Source organism: Heloderma suspectum, chromosome 2, assembly GCF_057233095.1.
Source record: "Heloderma suspectum isolate Gila_16-S chromosome 2, 16-S_ref, whole genome shotgun sequence".
NCBI lineage: Eukaryota > Metazoa > Chordata > Lepidosauria > Squamata > Helodermatidae > Heloderma > Heloderma suspectum.
In genome coordinates, this window is record NC_139459.1 from 202,044,290 (window position 1) to 202,068,134 (window position 23,845).

The 23,845-nt window shown below is 43.4% G+C and overlaps 1 protein-coding gene across 4 annotated transcripts in view; it reads left to right on the forward strand.

The window, feature by feature from the left end:
- Positions 1–672: 672 nt before the first annotated feature.
- The window catches only part of IKZF4 (IKAROS family zinc finger 4), a 98,653-nt gene continuing 75,480 nt past the window's right edge, over positions 673–23,845 (forward strand). Inside the window, exon 1 of one of the 4 annotated variants that reach the window (XM_084837377.1) lies at positions 673–1,010. The gene's annotated coding sequence lies outside the window, so the exon portion shown is untranslated. Of the gene's footprint in view, positions 1,011–3,634; positions 3,726–23,845 lie in introns of those variants that run through there. The other 3 variants (XM_084837378.1, XM_084837376.1, XM_084837375.1) reach the window with 3 other exon arrangements.

Below are 23,845 nucleotides of genomic sequence, written 5' to 3' on the forward strand. Positions count from 1 at the left end.
GTTACGCGTTACAGAAACAGATTAGAACGCATTGCCTGAGTAAAAGCATTTTGAAGCTGCGCTTTGTTGTAAACATAACTAAAATCGGCATGACTATCAATTCGCACTGAAGATCAGTTCGCTATTAATGTCGATTAATATGCAGCATCCTTCCAGTCCCTCTGTTGTTGTTTTTTGAAAACACAACATGTTGGTGTTATACGCGATTATGCAAACGTTCTACGGAAACACTTTTCACTTGATCGATTTGCAAATCATTAGAATTTGGGAGTACAGAAAATGTAGATCAAAGAGGCGCTGTTGATATATGTAATATGTAATTCGTATTTGCTAAGGCTCTATTAGCAGAGAAGACTAATACAGTGTACTAAGAAGTGGGGCGCGGGGGGATCCGCCGCCATCAGAGCCGCCGTCCAGCTCCCAGCCGAAGATTCGGCTCCCAGACACGCCCCGTCCGCTGCCTTTTTCTGGTGGGTTGCGTCGATGCTCTCGACGTTCAGCTGCACGACCTGCTCCCTCTCCTCCTCGCTCAAGACGCCGGTGCTGCTTAGGATAATCGATACACTAGGCATTCGGACCTTTCCCGCAGCTCAGCAGTCTCCGCTCTCGGGCTGCTTCTTCCACCTCCTCCGGCTACGAGCCTTCTATCGACTCGCTCGGCTCTCTCCCTGCTTCCCTCCGGGCCGCGAAACGAGCCTCTTCGAGCGCGCTCGATGCGCTCCGTGCTCGCCCTCTCCCACCCCTGACGGAACGATGCCCTGGGCGCTTTCTCTGACCACTCGAGCCTCTCGACGCTCTTCTCCCCGTGCCTGTCTCCTAGCAGAGGGACCGGAAGTGGCTCGGGGAGGGGAGGGGGGCTCGGTCCCTCCTCAGGTGAAGGCGCTGCTGATGGAGCCGCCGTTGCGGAGCAATTGAGCCCCCCTCCAGCGCCCCCCACCCCCCTCCCAGAGGCTGGGCCGGGGGGCCCCTCCCCGCACTGAGACAGCTGGGTTTGGAGCCCCCCAACTCAGGTGAGGAGGGAGAGGAGAGGGTGTACGGGGGCCGGGAGGGGACAGCGAGCAAAGGGGGAGTCGGAGAGTGGGGGTCGAGGCAGCAGAGGGCGGAATAGTTGGGATTAGGGCACTGGGGGCTCCGGGGGGCTCTGGGGGAAGCCGTTTGATCGGAACTGGGTTGGGGGGTGCGGTGATGTGGGTAGAGCCGAAGTGTGGTGCTCTATTGTAAGAGGTGGTAACTAAGGAACAGCTGGCTGCAGGGAGAAAGGCGCAGAGGAAACTTAGGCTGTGTCTTGGGGAAGCTAATGAGGATTTCTATAGGGGCTGTCGGCTGCTGTGCAGGGAAGCAGGAAGAGATTGTATGTTTAGGGGCCGTTCGTTATTGGCGGTGGTAACTGGAGAAGTTTCCCAGGTATTTAGAGATGATGTTGGCCAGGCGGATTGGTGAAATGCTGCGAAATAAGAATGGAGGGAGTTGTCACTTTAATGCACTATTATCTGAACATTTAAAAAAACAACAAATGCTTGAAGTCCCTGTTGTGGCAGGTACAGCACGGTATGAATCCTATTCCGGATTTATAGATTTGGCTCCACCGTAAGGCAACACATCTCCTTTTGTCCGCACACAAATTTCTGGCAATGCATTCTTTTGATTGCATTTTGATGGGTTGCCCTTTATCTTCAGGACAGTCTTTGCCTTAACAGAAGGCATTTCTATGGCATAGTGCTCAGTGTAGTTGCTCAGTGCTTCTTCAAAGTAACTCTTATTATGCATCAGTAACAGTAACGGAAGATGAAGAAAAGGTTGATAGATTTGGGAACGTGCTGGGATCTTCATTCTCATCAGCTGGCTTAGTTTTGTAGAGGTGGAACTAAAGGATTCTAACTAAGACTTACTCACGCAGGCTGATTATCTGTGGTTACTGTTGAAAGGAGAGAAACTTCCCTTTCAGCAATAAACTTTTCTAACAGCCCAGTTACTCCGAAGCGCAAATATTTCCAGTTTTTACCTTGTTCTACATCTTGAAAAACAAGATAATTCATCTCTACAATGAGGCTAGTTAGTATGTTTTTTTCCCTGGGTGCTTGTGTAAGAGAGAAAACTAACAAAAGTATCAGCATCTACAAAAAAAGCAGTCTAAAAATACCGCTAAACGCCACTCTGTAGTTCTGAGAAATGTGGAGACTTTATCGGAGGCAAAGTTCATGTTCCTATTTTGCTTCCCTTTAGTTGAGTTTCTTGCATGCTAATTTGTCGGTGGGGGGATTTCTTTATTCAAACCATGTAGGTGTCATGCTTAAATAAATAAGCCATAGTGGGCATTTTGCTCTGGAGCCAAGTTTGCGTTTTAAGTTGAAATCAAGCTTATAATATCTAGGCTCAAATTCCAATTTGCCTAGCTCCCAAGTTTGGCTGCTTTGGCATCTCTGATGAATAGAAGAGGTAGTTGGTTTGAAACAATGCAAAGATACTAACAGTATTCTTAAGTATGACACAATTGTACAGGGGTTTATAACAGTATTTCTGTGTGGTCTTAGCAAAGTTATGCTTGAGAAGTGCTGCTATGATTTTCCTGACAGGCATTTGAATGATCAGCCTTAGCTTTCTAGTATTGAGTTATGGGGTAGCAAATTCTAACCAAATGACCAACATTGGTTGGAAGGTGCATAAATGTTCAATTGGATCATAACTTCGCAGAGTCTTGGATACAAGCTGACTCTCAGTGCCATGAATGCAACAATATCTAATCACAAAAAGCAGCATTCATGGGGGTAAAATGTTCTCTCCAAGTCAGTTGAGGCTCATCAGATAACAGCAGGACTTCATTCATTCTCTAGCATATGTTTAATGCTACTAATCTTATATCAGGTGAGTGAATCTTAGAAGGTTTCAGGTTGCTTAGTTTGGTGCATTTAAGTCACATGAGCTGGCACTGGCTTTGTGGATAGGCTTTTTATCCCCAAACTGGCTGTTAGGTTTCAAGATGAACTTCTCTGCTGCCTTATTCAACTAATATAAAGTGCAGGAATAGCCAAGGATCTGTGCATTAGAAGCCCTGCTACTTTCTAATCTATAGCGGTTTCTTTGTCTGAAGGGGAGTAGTAGTCCTACTGCCAGCAAGTTGTTAGTGTTTAATAATAATTCTTAATTATCATAGTGTGTTGAGTAAATTCATCTCACTGAGTTTCTTTGTGAAATGAGGACAGTTCTAGTTCCTGGCACAAAAATGGCATGGCTTTATCATAAACCTTGCTTGGGATTCTCTCTGTCAGGTCTAATAGCCTGGTCTTATACATGTTTAAGTTGGAAATAAATCCCACTGTGTTCAGTGAGACTTCATTCTAAGGTTAGAGCTTGCAATCATATGCAGAAAGGATGATGATAATTCCTAGTATTTATGTGTACATATGTGTGTGTAGTGCTTAAGAGTGTTGTGAGTTACTCACTGACATTTTGTTATGTTTACAACAGCCCTATAAGGTAGGACAGTATTACTATTATTATTATTATTATTTTATTTTGCAGATTCTAGGGTGGGGGGGGCTCACCTTAGCCAACCTACAGTTCATGGCAGTTCATGGCAGAGGGGAGACTTGAACCAGGGACCTCCTGATTTGTAGCTCAGACTCCAAGCTGCTATGCTACACTGGCTCTCCAAGGAGTACCTCGTTGCTAACAACCATGTGAAACTATAACACCACAGCTGCTTTTGTATTCCAGGCCTATCTAAGGTGAAAGCTTTGTTTCTTATGAATGGTACTGATTATGCTTTGACAAGTAAAAAAATCTGTAATCACGATAAATGGATGTTTTGTCTTTGCTACTTAATGCCTGCCTTAGAGGTGTGGTGGCAGAGTTAGGAGAAACAGGCTATCTCTTGTGTTACAGCTTTCTGTTTGAAGTGACTCAGTCTCTACGTGCTTCAGCAACCATCACCTACCTGATTCCCCTTTGTGATCTCAAGAATAGCCAAGAACCCTACCCATATGGCAAGAACCTATAGACAGCCATTCTTAGTAGCTGCTTTGAAGCTGGAGAGTTGTGGTCTTGAGATTTGCCTAAACCATAAGCATTATGCAGCAACCTTCCTATTTAGTTTAACTTTCAGTGGTCTGTGTTAAGTCTGTATCTTAATGCCTTAGCCCATAATAATATTTTAGTGAGCTCTTACATTTTCACACTTTTTAGCAATCTTACTGCATTACTTTGGATATTGGGATAGGATGGGCTTAGAAACTGGAATGGCCAGCAGCTATAAAGGTTCCAAACAAAACCTTTGAGACTAAGTTAGCTGTAGTCTCCTGATTTTTTTTAACTAAAGGGTAGAACAGTCTAGTGATTCATTTTTCTGTTTGAATCAAACCCCTTGGCTGCAAATCCCTTGTCCTGGAAGTTATTTTTATTAGCTTCTAAGTTTATTTGGATTATATACGGCCCACCTTATCTTGGAGATACAGAATGGGTAACTAATAATAACAAAAAAATAAAATAGTGTACATTTTAAATATCCACAGCTATGCATTCTTTGTCAAATGCATTGAAATTGAAAGGTCCAAATTGAAAGGTCTTCCGCTGCTTTTGAGACGTGTTTAGGCTAGGACCCCAGTAAGGAGTTCTACAAATATAGTGCAGCAGCTGAGAGGCAGTTTCTACATGTCTTTGATGAAACTCTGATGGCATTGTTAACAGAACATGCTTCAGGAGGAGGATGGGAAGGAGGCAGCATGTATCATGTTCTCCTTAAAACATCTTCTATTCTGAAGCTTTCCATCAGTCTGTTTGCAGCTGACATTAGAGCAAGGATGGGGAACTTCCCCATCCAGTCTGCCAGCTTCTTCCCCAGGCCCTGCCCCCTCTGCTGGCAGGGAAAACCTCTTTTTTTTCTGATCAGCAGCTGATTAGAGATAAGAACTTTCCCCTGATGCTCAGGGAGAAAGATTTGAGAATTTGTGCCTTAGGCCCTAATGATCTGTGTCCCCTGTTGTAGAATTAAAGCACTTGGCCACAGACTTTGATATATGTCACCATTTATAACTGAAGGCAGCAGCACTTAGCAGTTGCCCCAACAGAGCTACTAATGTCTTTGAGGTTGATTTAGCCAGGGGAAGCCTGTAATGGAGTTAAAGGGACACAGCTATTTGACCTCCCACCCTGTGAGATGGAGGTCATGTGAGGTCAACTGCAGGGACAAAGGCATAACATGTCAGGGTGAGCTAAATGTCAGGTGAGAGGGAAAGAAGCTGGGTTATTTCTCTCTGTTTTCTGTGGACCATTTCAATTTGAAGCGCCTGTGTGCCTATCATTAGTAATGTCAGTTGAGTTGCGTTTCTCTACCACCTCTCAAAACGTTCGTGTTCAGAAGTGGCATACACCTTTTACTTGTAAAGGTCAGCTTTGCTTTTTCTTGGGAGGTGGGTGAAAGTGGAGCTGACTTTTGTGAATCTATCTAGGTATATGCTGAGCAGGTAAACTATTTTTTTGATCTTCTTGCATGGAAGAATGATGAGAGAAGTGGGGTTTTAATCTTATCTCAGCAGAGCTGCTAGTTGATTGATTGTATGACAGTGGAACCTTAAAGCCCTGCCCTAGGAAGGAGCCTTTCCCCTTCAGATTAAAGCATTCATTCAGCCACTTGGAAGGGTCCGTAAATATCAGTCCTGCTGAGTGCAGTGTCATGGGTCTAGGGAGGCCTGTTGTTCTTCCCTGACACTGCGGGTAACAAGCAGGCCGTGCCTCAAAGAACGTATGGTGCCGAGAGAAAGGTGTGAGAGAGAAACTTTAGAAACGACACTAGTAAAATGTTGCCCTAACATCTTACTACTGGACATCACTGGTGGTATTTTGCCTATTTTGTCTGTGTTCCACCTCTCAGTTCAGCTCTCTGACCTAGACAGCATGACTTGTAATCATTTTTGCAGCTCTTGTACCTTGCATCTTGCATCTCCTGTCACCATGCTGATGATCCAAACAAAAGCCTTATGTAGCACATTGACATTGGGCATGTCACCGAGTTAATCATGGACTTTACTTTATTTAACTTGTCTCTGAGTAAAAACAATTCTGGAACAAAAAGTATACTTTTTTTTTTAGGTAAGCTATGCCATAACAGGCATTTCCTTCTGAGTGAGGGGAAATGGGGAATGCCTCCTTTACGATGGTGGTTGCCATTTGTATCTTTTATAACTACTTGTATTTAAAATGTGGTGTTTTTTAAACTGCCTGGTTAATTGGGGCACTTGTTACCCCATTAAGGCTGCAATCCTATACCCATTTACCTGGGAGTAAGCCCCTTGAACTTGGTGGGATCTGCTTCTGAGTAGATATGTATAGGCTTGCCATGTAAACAGTGTTGAACTGTTTGATCTTACTGATTAAACTTTTCAGTCGTAGTTCTTGACCACCATTTGGTAATCACTTAGGAGGGTGAAGGATGAGGCCATGTAAGAAGCCCAAAGAGAAAGATATAGGTAGTAGGAGATAAATGCATACAGAGGCACACAAGCAAACCAGAGCTACTGAGAAACAAGAAGGAAGTATCAGCATGTTTGGGAGAACCCTAAGATTTTCAGAAGTAGAAAAATATTTTTGGAAAAAACCCTAAGGGGTCATAAAATCCCCCATACAGCCCAGTGAGGACTGAGTGTGTTCAGTAGCCAGAGAATGCTGTATCCGGGGAGGGGTGGGCACAGAAAACTGAGCAGAGGCAGAGTGAAAAGGACTGTCCTGAAAAGGAGCATGCATGGCTGGAATACTGAATGCTCCTTTTTTCAGATCCCACTTGTGACATCTAATGTTGGATCTAAAAGCTATTACAGGATCTTGGGAATCCCAGTTGTCGCTGCTTTGTTTTTGCTTTAAAGGAAGCTCTTGCACTCGAGGTTATAGAGAAAAAGCTGAAAATATGATGGTGATGATTCTAACTATTAATGTAACAAACAGAGAGGAATCTGGATAGGGATTCCAGTGGTCAGTGGGTATGCAGACTTCACTTTACACTTGTCTATGTTTCCTTGCTCGTAGAGCAATCTTGCAGATACTAGATCATTATCCCACACATAATCTATATCACTCATGTTTATAACCTGGGGTAAACAGGCTTAGTTCTCTTCCAATTTACAAAAGCCTCCCTGCCTGGTAAATGGAGGTAATTCATAGTCTCCCCAGGTAAGTGGCCATTTATGAGCCCGCCTTAAAGAGCTTGGTCCCCTGCCTTCTTGCTGCCTTGCCTCACACACAGATCTGAGCACAACTTCAAATTCTGAAACATTTGTCTGAAAACATTGCGAATTCTCTGAATAAAATTAAGCAAAACTGCCTAGTTAGCATGATTTAGTCCAGTTATATACTTTCGAGTTGCTTTAGCTAAGCTATTGAGCTGTTTTTCTTTCCTATATCTTATACAGCTGTGTTTTCTCAGTGGTCTGTAATAAACATACATTAATACATGAAAGTTAAAGGGCATTAGAAGTTCTGAGATCCTGTGGTTAGACCACAGCAGTTAAGAGTACCATGGTTTCCATCTCCGCCACTAAACTGCTATGTGAATTTGGACAAATCACTTCAACTTTGTCTTGTTTATTATTAATATTACATTTATATACCACAGTTTTTCTTCCAAGGGATCCAAGATGGCTTACATGATCTTCCTCCTCCTCCGTTTTATCCTCACAACAACTCTGTGAGGTAGTTTAGGGTGAGAGTCAATGACTGGCCCAAAGTCTTCTTGTGAGCTTCATGGCAGAGTGGGAACTAGAACCCAGATCTCCCAAGTCCCAGTCCAACGCTTTAATCACTACACCATAGTGGCTGTCTGTTAACTCTCAGAATACATTAAAGCAGTCTACATAGGTGTACAATGCTGATCCTAGCTGTGGAAAATGTTTCTAATCATGTAACCCAACCCAGAGATGTTGCTGAGCTTGTCTCCCCTATATCATTGGTGTCGGAATCACACATCAGTTCCATGTTTCCCAGTGGCTGCAATTATGTCTTGATGAAAACTCAATAGTTGCCTATCAGATAGGCCCATTGTCACACAACTTTTTGCCTGCTGGACGGTTGTTCCTATGGAGATATTGCCATACAAATTTTTTGAGCAAATGGGAGAAACAGAAGAATGGTTTGCTCGCATTCTTGAAAATGGAAATTATCTGAAGTTGAAGTTACTTTCCCAGGATTGTTGGCATGTACTTGTCCATCTGCACATGTTTGCATGGGAATCCTCATGAAAATACTCCACTAGTGGGTAAAATGTATTGTTACGTAGACTTTTTGATTTCAAAGTGAGAAAGGATATAACTTGTTCAAAAAGAACAGAAAGGGAGGTGGAGTTGCACTATTTGTTAAAAATACATATCTCTGCACAGAAATACAGGAGGATGAGCTTGGTAGCCCATCGAGAGTATCTGGGTTAAAATAAATGGAGCTAAGAATAAAAGGAACATGGTGATCAGAGTCTACTACAGGCCACCCAATCAAGGAGAGGACGTGGATGAAACCTATGAAAAGCAAATTGCCAAGGTTTCAAGGAAACATGATGTAGTAGTAATGGGGGACTTCAATTTCCCCGTTATTTGTTGAGAGACAAATTCTGCAAAACATGGCCCCTCCAAGAGATTCCTGCCTTGTGCTGCTGATAATTTCCTCCTACAGAAAGTAGAGGAAGGAACTAGAGGATCGGCTATCCTTGACTTCATCCTAACTAACAGAGATGACTTAGTGGATCAAGTAGCAGTTACGGGAACTCTGGGGGAAAACAACCATGTTATACTTGAGTTCTTGGTTCTAAAGGAAGCAAAAGCCGAGTGTAGCCAAACACGTACCCTGGATTTTAGGAAAGCCAATTTTAATAACTCAGAACAATGATCACTAAGGGCCCATGGCAAGCGACTCTAACGAGAAAAGGAGTCCAAGATGGGTGGGAGCTTTTTAAAAAAGGAAATTCTCAGGGCACAATTACAAACAATTCCAACAAGAAGAAAAGGCATAAGACAACAGAAGAAGCCAATGTGGCTTCACAAAAATCTTAGAGATGACCTGAAAACAAAAAAGGACACATACAGGGAATGGAAGGAAGGCCAAGCTACAAAGGAGGAGTACAGGCAGGTAGCACAGAATTGCAGGGATGGCGTCAGGAAGGCTAAAGCTGAGAACGAGCTGAGGTTAGTGGGGGATGCTAAAAGCAACAGAAAGGCTTTCTTCAGATACATGCATAGTAAAAGACAGAGGAAAGAAATTGTGGTTCAGCTATTAAATAAGGATGGCAAAATGATAACAAAGGACAAAGAAAAGGCAGAAGTGCTCAATTCCTACTTTGACTCAGTCTTCTCCCAAAAGAGGGTCTATGAGCCCCCAGGCAAAGTACAGGCTGAAGGGGCAGGATTGCAGCTTGAGATCGATAGGCATATGGTCAAGGAATACCTAATTACTTTGAATGAGTTCAGATCTCCAGGGCCAGATGAACTGCATCCTGGAGTAATAAAGGAACAGGCAGAAGAATCAGAGCCACTGTCTATTCTCTTTGAGAAATCATGGAGGACGGGGGAAGTGCCAGATGACTGGAGGAGGGCTAATGTTGTCCCTATCTTCAAAAAGGGTGAAAAGGAGGAACCTGGGAACTACAGACCAGTCAGTCTAACATCAGTCTCTGGGAAAATTCTGGAGCAGATGATAAAGCAATCCATCTGTAAGCACCTTGAAAACAATGCAGTGATTACTCGAAGCCAACATGGATTTGTCAAGAACAAATCCTGCCAGACGAATCTGATCTCATTTTTTGATCTGGTAACCTCCCTTGTGGACTGTGGGAATGTTGTGGACATAATAGACCTCGACTTCAGCAAAGCTTTCGACAAAGTGCCCCATGATACCCTGATGAGCAAACTTGCTCAAAGTGGGCTAGATGAAACAACGATCCGGTGGATCCACAGTTGGCTACAGAATCGGACTCAAAGAGTGCTTATCAATGGGATCTTCTCAAACTGGGGAGAGGTAACGAGTGGGGTACCACAGGGCTCAGTCCTGGGCCCAGTGCTCTTCAACGTTTTTATGGATGAGGAGGTGCAGGAATGCTGATCACATTTGCAGATGACACAAAATTGGGCGGGATAGCTAATACTTTGGAAGACAGAAACAAAATTCAAAGTGATCTGGATAGGCTGGAGTGCTGGGCAGAAGACAACAGAATGAAATTTAATAGGGATAAATGCCAAGTTCTGCACCTAGGAAAAAGAAACCAAATGCACAGTTACAAGATGGGGGATACGTGGCTCAACAACACTACAAGCGAGAAGCATCTTGGAATTGTTGTAGATCACAAGCTGAATATGAGCCCACAATGTGATGTGGCTGCAAAAAAGGCAAATGCTATTTGGGGCTGCATTACCAGAAGCATAGCTTCCAATTCCCATGAAGTACTAGTTCTCCTCTACTCAGCACTGGTTAGGCCTCAACTGGAGTACTGTGTCCAGTTCTGGGCACCACACTTTAAGAAGGATGCAGACAAGCTGGAGAGGGTTCAGAGGAGGGCAACAAAGATGATCAGGGGAGTGGAAACAAAGCCCTATGAAGAGAGACTGAAAGAACTGGGCATGTTTAGCCTTGAGAAGAGAAGACTGAGGAGATATGATACCGCTCTTCAAGTACTTGAAAGGTTGTCACAGAGGGGAAGGCCAGGATCTCTTCTCGATCATCCCAGAGTGCAGGACACGGAATCATGGGCTCAAGTTAGAGGAGGCCAGACTCCAGCTGAACCTCCTGACTGTTAGAGCAATACGACAATGGAACCAATTACCTGGGGAGGTGGTGGGCTCTCCCACACTGGAGGCATTCAAGACGAGGCTGGACAGCCATTCCTGCATTGAGCAGGGGCTGGACTCGACGATCTTATAGGCCCCTTCCAACCCTACTATTCTATGATTCTATGACTCTAAGAGATTATTGATTTCTCATTTAATTCCCATCATTGTGTTTACTGGGGCATAAAATCATGTGTGAGAGGCCCCTTCATCTTTTGTTTCTGGCTACTTGCAACTCTCCCATGGCCCCTAGTAAATTTGTTCTTCATTTGGTCTTCTGTGACACAAGGTTTGGCTGATGAGGGTTTCCTGGGGAAGTGAAAGTACCATGGGAAACTGGGAAGGTGGGCCATCTCCCCTCCCCTTTCTATTCCTGCCTTTTTGGGAATTGGGAATTGCTCTTTAGAGTCTTCAACAAAGTTGAAGGGGAAGTGGCCAGAAGTGAGGAAGTGCGGGGCATTCTTGCATTAATGTTCAAAGTAATTTTGGCACCTGCATCTTTGGAAGTCGTCCACGAGCCAATTTAAAACAATTGTTATTGGTGTTACTCTCATCCCTTGTCCTTAACTTCTCACAGAAGGACCAGAATCTGTTGTCATATGTGCTTAGTTCTTTGAAAAAAAAGAAGAACCCCAGTGGTAGCTGTTTGAAAGAAATTTACATAGAAATTCTCTCAAAGAACAAAATTAAAGTGCATTAGCCTGCAAAGATAGGCCTAAGGGAAATATACAGAGCTCTATTGGAATGAGCATGTAAGAAATGCTAAATGGAAATGTTAAGTACTTTTAATATTAAGTGCTGGAGTATGGAAGATGTATTTTTGTAAAACAATGTTGTGCTGATTAAAGAACAAATAGCTCTCATGTCCCAACTACCCAGAGTTTAAACAAACATTGGGTAGGTATGAATGAGTGGGAGTGCGCTAGTTGCTGGCTGCCTGGCCACTTCTGCTATGATATCGTGATGTCTGAACCCAGAACTCTGGGTTGTTGTGGGAGAGACAACCCAGAGGTGGGTGGCTGGTAACCAGCATGCTCCCTTGCTCCTGTTCATTTTCAACAACCCACGATGAAGAATCCATGGGTCACTTACTACATACGAACCAAGCCACAGTGAACTGGAGGGCTACAGCTAATGTGCATGTCAATTTTACAGTAATTAACACAAGAAAGTTAAGTACGTGCTTAACAATGCTTACTTTGGCTAGGATGTAACCGTCATTTTGCATTAATATCGTCAGAATCAAATCATTTCTTGTAGACAAGTGTTGCCTTAGCAGCTCAGTCTTCCACTCAGGTGAGTAACCAAAATGTTCAAAAAATGATTTAGCCCTTTAAATAATTAAATGGACTAAGAAAACCATTCCAAAATCTTCCCACTTTGTTGTCAAGCACAAGGCCTAGAAATACCTTTTAATGAGAGGTGAAGTTTGATATTCTTGGGATTCTAACCACTGACTGTGCCTGGGGATTGCGGGGAGGCAGGGAGAAGCATAAGATGTCATCTCTTCCACTGATGTGATCCTTCTATTTAACTAGTGCTTGGGAAATCATGGGAACCTAAACATTAGATGTGGATAGAATGTGGGGAAAACCCATTTCACGTTTCCAGTCGCCCATGTGTTAATCTAAGGCAGCCTGGACACCTTTCCTGGCACTTGCCAAAGTGCCCTACTCCCACATTTTTTAATTAACACATGTTCTTACCAACAGCTGGGATTGCTGTGAAAATCTCTTATTGCTGAAAGCTGTGGGTTCAAAGGAGTTGTCTTTGCTTGTACTCAGTCTTTTGGGCAGGTTACTTGTCTTTTGCCGCACCTGCCATGGCCGCCATTTTGTGATGGTGTCCAGGACAGTTACTCAAATCCCCAGATATGCCCACGGCCCAAAAAGGTTGCCTACGCCTGGTCTAAGTTATCTGTAAAATCAAGTCTCTCCTATCTTAAGCACTGATGTGATAGCAGATCCTGCAAAAGGTGGGCTAATGTGCATGAAAGCATTTATATTAATATAAATGGAACAGGGATACAATGCCATGTAGGCTTTCCTTTTCTGTTCGCTTTCTCTCTGGTATCTTCATTTGCATAGACTTCTGATTTTCATAAAGTTTTTCTGTGCCACAGCCAGAAGCTATTTAGTGTCAGCACAAACTAAGCATTGGGAAAACATTTTCCTTGGTGCCTAATGGGCTGCCAGTTTGATAGCTACATTAGCTGTTTGTTTACAAATACAAATGGTTTTCTTACAGGCTTGCTTTTGAAATGTTTCTAACAATCCAGACGCTTCCCCCTCATCCTGCTCCAAATGGTAGTTCATCTGACTAACTTCTCTTCGCAGCAGAAGTGGAAAACAAGTCTTCACAAAGGAAAAATAAACTACTGTTCATGGAAGCAATGGGTTGGGAAAAACAGCAAAGCTTTTCTAGATCTTACTAAGTCTTCCCTTAACTCAGTAAGCTTTAAGGTGTTAATTATTGGCTGTCAGCAGCTCTCAGATGCAAGGCTCACCAACTTTCATGCCCTCCCCCTCTCAGTGAAATCCCTAGTTGGAAACATATGATTGCCCACTGGCTTGTAATGGGAATTGGGTAGTTAAGTGCTGCTTTTGCCTCACTTGCTCATTGCCTTGGCTTGGTATCTTGCTGGGTGGCATCATATGATTGAAGTTGTGAAAGGGCCACTTGTCCTCTTCCAATCTCTCTGCATGCCCAATTTTAAGCCCTTTCTGCTCCTCTCTTGCCCATTGATCCTTTTATTTCTTCTCCACTACTCCTCCTTGCTGAGCTCAAAACACACCACTTCTGAGTCGTTTTGTGAGGAGGTGCAGTAACAGGGTAACTTAAATAAAAGGTTCCTGTAGTGTTAAAGGGGTTCACTGTGTTTCATTAACAGCAGCCCATCTGCAATCTCTGTGGAGTTATCTTACTTAGGGAGCTACTTATGGCCTGTGTGCACATGCACGTGCCTCTGTTATGAAGGCAGAATTGTGTGTTCAGAGTTAAATTTTAATCAGTCCTGCTTTTTAGTTAAAAACAATCTCTGAGAGCTGGTTCATACACTGTATTTCGGGTCTAACCTACACAAATAATTGCTCACATGAGCAGCGTAACATTGGATACGCTGTTTATGAACAATTGCAGCATCTGCTAAAGGTCTGTGTGTGTGTGTGTGTGTGTGTGTGAGAGAGAGAGAGAGAGAGAGAGAGAGAGAGAGATTGTAATCACTTGTGTACCCTGATCGCAGTCGGAATCTTTTTTCATGGAATTTTACTGTTTATATATGTATATCAACAAATATGTGATGCTGTAATAAGAATGGGGGAGTTATCTGAGGTGGGGCAAGACTGTGGGTTGACAAGACCTCCTTGGTATGAGAAACAACTTGCATTCAATTCAGTATATTTCTGACAGTGCAGTCCTATGCATGTTTCCTCAGATGTAAGCCATATTGGGTTCAATAGGAATTATTCCCAGGTAAGTGAGTGTAGGATTTCAATGTGAATGTCTGAAACACATGAAATTATGATCATGTGGGTGAAGAACCCACTGTGACCTTCTTTAGAATAGCATTATCTGTCTTCACTCTAAACCAGGGATGCACAACCTGTGGCACCTGTCACTGCTGAACACCCCGTGCCAATTTCCCACAAATTTCGTACAGATTGCTCTTTCCTTGCTGTTCCTAGCAGTGCAGAAAGAGTCATCTGTATCAATATTACTGGAGGAAGGGGCGGAGAGAAGGCTGTCTGCTCACTCTAAGCAAGGAAAGAGGATTTTTGAGATGTGCCTATGTGTATGTGGACATCACATGTGGCCCTCGGGGCTAAAAGGGTTGTGCACCCCTAGACTAAACAGAACAAAACAAAAAGATCTAGTAAATCATCTTAAAGAAATACAGCACATAGTACTTTGTCAAACCCACTCTAAAAACTGAAATTGTTGCGTAGGACAAAAACAATTCGTTCAGCCTGCATTCAGTGTTTGTTTGTTTGTTTATTTATTTATTTATTTATTTATTTATTTTTTTATTTTATTTCATTTCTATACCGCCCAATAGCCGAAGCTCTCTGGGCGGTTCACAAAAACTAAAACCAAACAACACACAATAAAACAATTTAAAATATATAGAACATTAAAACCACAATATAACAATACAACCACAATAAAACCTAGCAGCAGTACAGGAGTTTAAAATACAGATTTAAAACAGCAAAGATAAAAATTTAGAAAGCTAAAATGCCTGGGAAAATAAAAAGGTCTTCACCTGGCGCCGAAAGGAGTACAATGTTGGCGCCAGGCGAACCTCACTAGGGAGCTCATTCCAGAGCCGGGGTGCCACAGCAGAAAAAGCCCTCCTCCTAGTAGCCACCCGCCTCACTTCCTTTGGCAGGGGCTCACGGAGAAGGGCCGCTGATGATGATCTTAAGGTCCGGGCAGGCACATATGGGAGGAGGCGATCCTTCAGGTAACCTGGCCCCAAGCCATTAAGGGCTTTGAATGTTAACACCAGCACTTTGAATCGGGCCCGGAAATGGACCGGCAGCCAGTGCAGCTGGAAAAGTACTGGCGTAATATGAGCTCGCAGGACAGTCCCTGTTAACAATCTTGCTGCCCTATTTTGGACCAGCTGAAGTTTCCGGACCGTTTTCAAAGGCAGCCCCACGTATAACGCATTGCAGTAATGCAGACGAGAAGTTATCAGAGCATGGATAACTGTAGCTAGGCTATCTCTGTCCAGATAAGGGCGTAGTTGGTATACCAGCCTAAGCTGATAAAAAGTGCTCCGTGCCACTGAGTTCACCTGTGCCTCAAGTGACAGTTCTGGATCCAAGAGCACCCCCAAACTACGAACCTGATCCTTTAGGGGGAGTGCAACCCCCTCCAGAACAGGTTGAATATCACCTAGCCGGGCAGACGAACCACCCACTAACAGTACCTCCGTCTTGTCTGGATTGAGTTTCAGTTTATTGGCCCTCATCCAGTCCATTACCGTGCCCAGGCACTGGTTCAGAACAGCCACTGCCTCACCTGGTTTTGATGAGAAAGAGAGGTAGAGCTGGGTGTCATCCGCATATTGATGGCACCTCAGCCCACACCTCCGGATAACCTCCCCCAGCGGTTTCATGTAGATGTTAAACAGCATGGGGGATAGAATAGAGCCCTGTGGAACCCCATGGCACAATTGCCATGGCACAGAGCAATAATCCCCCAGCACCACCTTCTGGAATCGGCCATCCAAGTAGGAGCGGAACCACTGTAGTGCAGTGCCTCCAACTCCCAACCCAGACAACCTATCCAGAAGGATACCATGGTCGATGGTATCGAAAGCCGCTGAGAGGTCCAGGAGAATCAACAGGGTCGCACTCCCCCTGTCCCTCTCCCGGCAAAGGTCATCCCACAGGGCGACCAAGGCAGTTTCCGTTCCAAAACCAGGCCTGAAGCCCGATTGAAATGGATCTAGATAATCCGTTTCATTCAAGAGTGCCTGGAGCTGTCCTACAACCACCCGCTCAAGCACCTTGCCCAGGAAGGGGATGTTGGCCACTGGCCTATAATTGTTAACATACCAAGGAGGTCTTGTCAACCCACAGTCTTGCCCCACCTCAGATAACTCCCCCATTCTTATTACAGCATCACATATTTGTTTATTCAGTGTCCCATTTTCCAGTTTGTATTTTTAAAATTTATTTTAATTGCTAATATGATCAGATACAGTGGCAAGAAACAGTTTGTGAACTCCTTAGGATTATCACATATTTCCAACCTAAAATGTTATGAGATCTTAATCTAACCCCATAATCCTAGATAAAGAACAATAGGTAACCTGTTAAAATGACTCATGAGCATGATGCTTTTTCAACATTTACTTATCCACAACTGATTCAACATTCAGTATCTATGTGTGGAAAAGTATGTGAACCTTTAGATTCAGCACCTGGTGGCACCCCCTTGAGCAGCAATGACTTCAAGTAATCATTTCCTGTAACTGTTGGTCAGACTCTCACAATGGTTTTGAGGAATTTTGGCCCATTCCTCCATATAGAACTGCTTCAACTCAGTGACATTTGAGGGCTTCCTTGCATGAACAGCTTGCTTCAGGTCCTGCCACAACATTTCGATGGGATTTAGGTCTGGACTTTGACTAGGCCATTCTAAAACACGGAATTTCTTCTTCTGCAGCCCTTCTTTTGTAGATCTGCTTGTATGTTTAGGATCAGTATCTTGTTGCATGACCCACTTTTGGTTCAGCTTCAGCTCACAGATGCATGGCCTGACATTCTCTAGAATCTTCTGGTACACTGCAGAATTCATGGTTGTGTCAATGAAGGCAAGCCGTCCAGGTCCTGAGGCAGCAAAGCAGGCCCGAACCATCACATTCCCACCACCATGCTTGACGGTTGGGATGAGGTTCTTCTGTTCGAACTCAGTGTTTGTTTTTTGCCAAACATAACATTTCTCATTAAGGCCAAAAAGTTCTACCTTTGACTCATCTGTCCAGAGAACATTGTTCCAGAAGTTTTGGAGATCATCTGTGTGATCTTTAGTGAACTTCAGATGGGCAGCAATGTTCTTTTTAGAGAACAGTGGTTTCCTCCTGGCTATCCTCCCATGAACGCTGTTCTTGTTCTGTCATTTTGTGATTGTTGAGTCATGCACACTCACATTAGTCAAGGTGAGAGTGACCTGCACATCCTTGGATGTTACTCTGGGGTTCTTTTTGACTTCTTGGATGATACGCCGGTTTGTTCGTGGAGACCTTTTGATACGATGACTGCTCCTGGGTAGAACGACTATGGTCTTGAACCATCTCCATTTGTAGACTGTCTGACAGTGGATTGGTGGAATCCCAAATCCTTACAGATAGTTTTGTAACCCTTTCTAGACTGATGAGCAGCAATAACTGCTTTTCTGAGGTCCTCAGAAATGTCTTTGAATCGTGGCATGATGTGTTTCCACAGAACCCTATGGTGAAGACCAAACTCACAAAGTTTCTGATCCTTTTAAAGGGTGGGGCCTCCCAAACTCACCCCTGAAGATCTACCTCATTACTTAAACACCTGATTCTAATTATTCCCTTTAATTGAGCTGATGCAGCCAGGGGTTCACTTAACTTTTGCATATACTCTGACTCTTAAGTACTCATTGTTTACTTTATTCATCGTTTTATTTCACAGGACATGGAATTGGTTAATATAAACCCTATTGGGTATTTAGAAAAGAACTTGTTTTGATTCACAAAGGCTATCATGGTACAACTATGGAATTTCCGTAATTATCATTAGGGTTCACAAACTTTTTCTCACCACTGTACATCTGATTCTGTTTTAACCATGATAAACTCCCTGGTTATCCTACACACTTTGACCTGCAATTTGAGCTGCTCTAGCAACCATGATGGTCATCTGGAAGAATGCAGTACAAGGAAAGAACAAAAGTTGAAAACCAATCAAAATCATTTAATAGAGTATGTATCGGCTTGTAAGATACTATTGAAGTCTTCTAAAGCCCCATAGTCCACATTTTGAAGATAAGCATGGAAATGTGATATTCCTTTGGCCACAAATTGTCTATTGGCCTTTGCTTGGAATTAGTTGTCAAAAGAGCCATTTTTTCTCTACCAGCTAAACAGTTTGAGTTGGATTTGCACCTTAGGGCTGCATGGAAATTAGGTTTGCAAGAAGCTTGCCCATTTTACATGTGGAGGAATATGATTTTTGTATACAGGTAAGTCCTTTGATTTTTACTAAGGCTTAAAAGCATTTGACTTGTGTACAGAATTGCTGCAAAAGTGGTTTGTGGTTGTTCAGTTAACAATTGAAGCTACTGGCTTCTGGTTCCACTTACATGTGATAGATCAGTAGTCTTCAATCATTTCAGACCTGGGACCCACCTTTAACTCCAACCTGAAACATAGGAACCACTTTGATTTTTTTTTTTACTATTATGTGTCTCGTTGTTTTTCCTTCCTTCTTTTAACACCTCTCCCCCAATTTAAAAAACCCCTCTACATTTATTTATTACCTTTTATTTTATTTTATTTTATTTATTTCAAATAGCCAAAGCTCTCTGGGCGGTTCACAAAAATTAAAACCAAAAAGCACACAGTAAACAATATAAAATAAAAACATTAAAACCACAATATAACAATACAACCAGAATAAAACCAGAGTAAAACCTAGCAACAACACAGAGATTTAAAATACAGATTTAAAACAGCAAAGCTAAAAGTCTAGAAAGCTAAAACGCTAAAATGCCTGGGAAGATAAAAAGGTCTTCACCTGGTGCCGGAAGGAATACAATGTAGGTGCCAGGCGAACCTCACTAGGGAGCTCATTCCACAGCCGGGGTGCCACAGCAGAAAAGGCCCTCCTCCTAGTAGCCACCCACCCCACTTCCTTTGGCAGGGGCTCACGGAGAAGGGCTGCTGAGGATGATCTTAGGGTCCGGACAGGCACATATGGGAGGAGGCGATTCTTCAGATAACCTGGCCCCAAGCCGTTAAGGGCTTTGAATGTTAACACCAGCACTTTGAATCAGGCCCGGAAATGGACTGGCAGCCAGTGCAGCTGGAAAAGTACTGGTGTAATATGAGCTCGCAGGCCAGTCCCTGTTAACAATTTTGCTGCCCTATTTTGGACCAGCTGAAGTTTCTGGACCGTTTTCAAAGGCAGCCCCACATATAACGCATTGCAGTAATGCAGACGAGAAGTTATCAGAGCATGGATAACTGTAGCTAGGCTATCTCTGTCCAGATAAGGGCGTAGTTGGTATACCAGCCTAAACTGATAAAAAGTACATGAGAGAGATAACGGCAATATTGCTATTGATGCAGTATAAAGGACTCAGCCATCCTGTATATCCTGACTTTCAATTGAAGACAAAACAATAGACCGTCATGGTGCAGACAGATATTCAACATCTTGTATGTCCTAATGATGTCAATACTCCCCCATCCCCATTTTCTATCAGCATTTTGGAATTCTGTCAGATGACACTATTTACCATGCTAGGCCTTTTGCCCTTCCGGGGTGGCTGAGATGCATTTGGCTTTGGTTCAAAATAGTTTAAGTGTGATGTTGTCCATGTTTTATATTTACTTATATTAGAAAGTGATGGTCACCATTTTTAAATAGTAGGCTGGGAAGTCTAGGGACCTGGGGTGGTTGTGGTATGACCCTAAATCCAGTGATAGTGATATGACCCAGGACCTGCAGTTGCAATTTTCATATGCATTGAAGCCTTTCCTTTGTTCAGAAACTGGGATTTTTCTCCATGTATTGTGGTTGGAAGGAAAAGAAAATAGATTGTATTAGACTGTCTTTGTGTAGAGCTGGTGAATCAGACTGGTACGCAGATCCTAAATATTTATGCTAGCATATCTGCTTGGGGTGCCAACATAATACCTTGTTTGTCATTTTGCTGGCATGACCCACACTGGGCACTCTTGTATTGACATGGCAGTGGTGGACTCTACAAATAATGGAGTAGGAAATAGATTCTGTGAAATGCAGAAGTTCTGGCCACTGGAGACTCCCCCTGAGTCACTAGCATACACTGCTTAAACATCCTGGACTTTTCTCCATAAAGGCTGAGAACTTGTTATTTACAGAATAAAGAAAGTCAAGATTCTTAGAATTCTGAAAAAGTCTCCAGTTCCCATGAGTTAATAGTTCTGTATATTTCTAGAGTCTCTTATTCTGGTACTGCTGTGTACCATATATAAGGAGGAGGAGATCTTGCCTAGGTGTTACAGAGGAGCTTCAGACATTGTTGCTGTTCAGTCGTTCAGTCGTGTCCGACTCTTCGTGACCCCATGGACCATAGCACGCCAGGCCTTCCTGTCCTCCGCTCTCTCCTGGAGTGTGCTCAAGTCCATATTCATTGCATCGGTGATGCTATCTAACCATCTCCTCCTCTGCTGTCCCCTTCTCCTTTTGCCTTCAATCTTTCCCAGCATCAGGGACTTTTCCAGAGAGTTTTCTCTTCGCATTAGGTGGCCAAAATATTTGAGCTTCAGTTTCAGTATCTGTCCTTCCAATGAGCAGTCAGGGTTGATTTCCTTTAGGATTGACTGATTTGACCTCTTTGCAGTCCAGGGGACTCATAAGAGTCTTCTCCAGCACCACAGTTCGAAAGCATCCATTCTACGGCGCTCAGCCTTCCTTATAGTCCAGCTCTCACAGCCATACATTGCTACTGGGAAAACCATAGCTTTGATTAGATGGACCTTTGTCAGCAAGGTGATGTCTCTGCTTCTTACTACGCTGTCTAGGTTTGCCATAGCTTTCCTCCCCAGGAGCAAGCGTCTTTTAATTTCATGGCTACAGTCACCATCTGCGGTGATCTTGGAGCCCAAGAAAATAAAATCTGTCACTGCTTCCATTTCTTCCCCTTCTATGTGCCAGGAAGTGATGGGGCAAGATGCCATGACCTTCGTTTTGTTAATGTTGAGTTTCAAACCAGCTTTTGCATTCTCCACTTCCACCCTCCACAAGAGGCTCTTTAGATCCTCTTCGCTTTCTGCCATTAGGGTGGTATCGTCTGCATATCAGAGGTTGTTGATAATTCTCCCGGCAATCTTAATTCTGACCTGTGATTCATCCAACCCGGCGTTTCTCATGATGTACTCTGCATATAAGTTAAATAAGCAGGGTGACAATATGCAGCCTTGTCGTACTCCTTTCCCAATTTTGAACCAATCGGCTGTTCCATGTCTGGTTCTTACTGTTGCTTCTTGACCCTCGTACAGGTTTCTCAGGAGACAGGTAAGGTGGTCTGGTACTCCCATCTCTTTAGGAATTTGCCACAGTTTGTAGTGATCCACACAATCAAAGGCTTTAGCGTAGTCATTGAAGCAGAAATGGATGTTTTTCTGGAATTCTCTTGCTTTCTCCATTATCCAGCGACTGTTGGCAATTTGATCTCTAGTTCCTCTGCCTCTTCGAAACCCAGCTGGTACTTCTGGTAGTTCTCGGTTCACATACTGCTGAAGCCTAGCTTGTAGGATTTTGAGCATCACCTTGCTGGCATGTGAAATGAGCGCAATTGTGCGGTAGTTTGAGCACTCTCTGGCGTTGCCCTTCTTTGGAACTGGAATGTAAACTGACCTTTTCCAGTCTTGTGGCCACTGTTGAGTGTTCCAAGTTTGTTGGCATATTGAGTGCAGCACTTTAACAGCATCATCTTTTAGGATTTTAAATAGCTCAGCTGGAAGACTGTCATCTCCGCTAGCTTCATTGTTAGTAATGCTTCCTAAGGACTACTTGACTTCACTCTCTAGGATGTCTGGCTCAAGTTCAGTGACCACACTATCATGGCTATCAGGGACATTCAGATCTTTCCTGTATAGTTTTTCTGTGTATTCTTGCCACCTCTTCTTAATCTCATCTGCTTCTGTTAGGTCCGTGCCTTCTTTGTCCTTTATCATGCCCGTCTTTGCACAAAACATTCCCTTGAGATCTCCGATTTTCTTGAAGAGATCTCTAGTCTTTCCCATTCTATTGTTTTCCTCGATTTCTTTGCATTGTTCATTTAAGAAGGCCTTCTTGTCTCTCCTTGCTATTCTCTGGAACTCAGCATTCAGTTGGATATATCTTCCCCTTTCTCCCTTGCTTTTTACTTCCCTTCTTTCCTCAGCTACTTGTAAAGCCTCCTCAGACAGCCACTTTGCTTTCTTGCATTTCTTTTTCTTTGGGATGGATTGAGTTGCTGCCTCCTGAACAATGTTACAGACCTCCGTCCATCGTTCCCCAGGCACTCTGTCTATCAGGTCTAATCCCTTAAATCTATTCCTCACCTCCACTGTATATTCATAAGGGATATGATTTAGGTCATACTTGAATGGTTTAGTGGTTTTCCCTACGTTCTTCAATTGAAGCCGAAATTTTGCAAGAAGAAGCTCATGACCTAAGCCACAGTCAGCTCCAGGTCTTGTTTTTACATTACTGTATAGAGCTTCTCCATTTTTGGCTGCAAAGGACATAATCAATCTGATTTCGATATTGACCATCTGGTGATGTCCATGTGTAGAGTCGCCTCTTGTGCTGTTGGAAAAGAGTGTTTGCTATGATCAGCATGTTCTCTTGGCAAAACTCTTATTAGCCTTTGTCCTCCTTCATTTTGTACACCAAGGCCATGCTTTCCTGTTATCCCGGCAATTTCTTGACTTCCTACTTTGGCATTCCAATCCCCTATGATGAAGAGGACATCTTTTTTTGGTGTTAGTTCTAGAAGGTGTTGTAGGTCTTCATAGAACCGATCAACCTCAGCTTCTTCGGCCTCAGTGGTTGGGGCATAGACTTGAATTACTGTGATGTTGAATGGTTTGCCTTGGATTCGTACTGAGATCATTCTATCGTTTTTGAGATTGTACCCCAGTACTGCTTTTCCCACCCTTTTGTTGACTATGAGTGCTACTCCATTTCTTCTAAGGGATTCTTGCCCACAGTAGTAGATATGATGGTCACCTGAATTAAATTTGCCCATGCCCGTCCATTTTAGGTCGCTGATTCCCAAGATGTCGATGTTCAATCTTGCCATCTCATGTTTGACCACCTCCAGCTTACCTTGATTCATTGATCTTACATTCCAGGTTCCTCAACAATATTGTTCTTTACAGCATCGGACTTTCTTTTCACCACCAGACACATCCACAGCTGAGTGTCCTTTCGGCTTTGGCCCAGCCGCTTCACTCTTTCTGGCGCTACTTGGAAATACCCTCTGCTCTTCCCCAGTAGTATATTGGACACCTTCCGACCTGAGGGTCTCATCTTCCAGTGTCATATCTTTTAGCCTTGTGATACGTTCCATGGGGTTTTCTTGGCAAGAATACTATTATGCACTATTTATTGGACATTACCCTGACACCTTAGCTCAGGAATCTGAAAGACACAGCCTGAATGGCTGCCAGGAACACAAAAGCTCTGGAATGCTGCATAGTTGCAGGAGTCATAGAGTGTGTGCAAACCCACTTTGGTTTAATTAAAGGGAGCATTTCCCTGCAATCAGGGGACACATGCACATGTGTGCCTGATTGCCATCTCATCACCTAGCTGGCT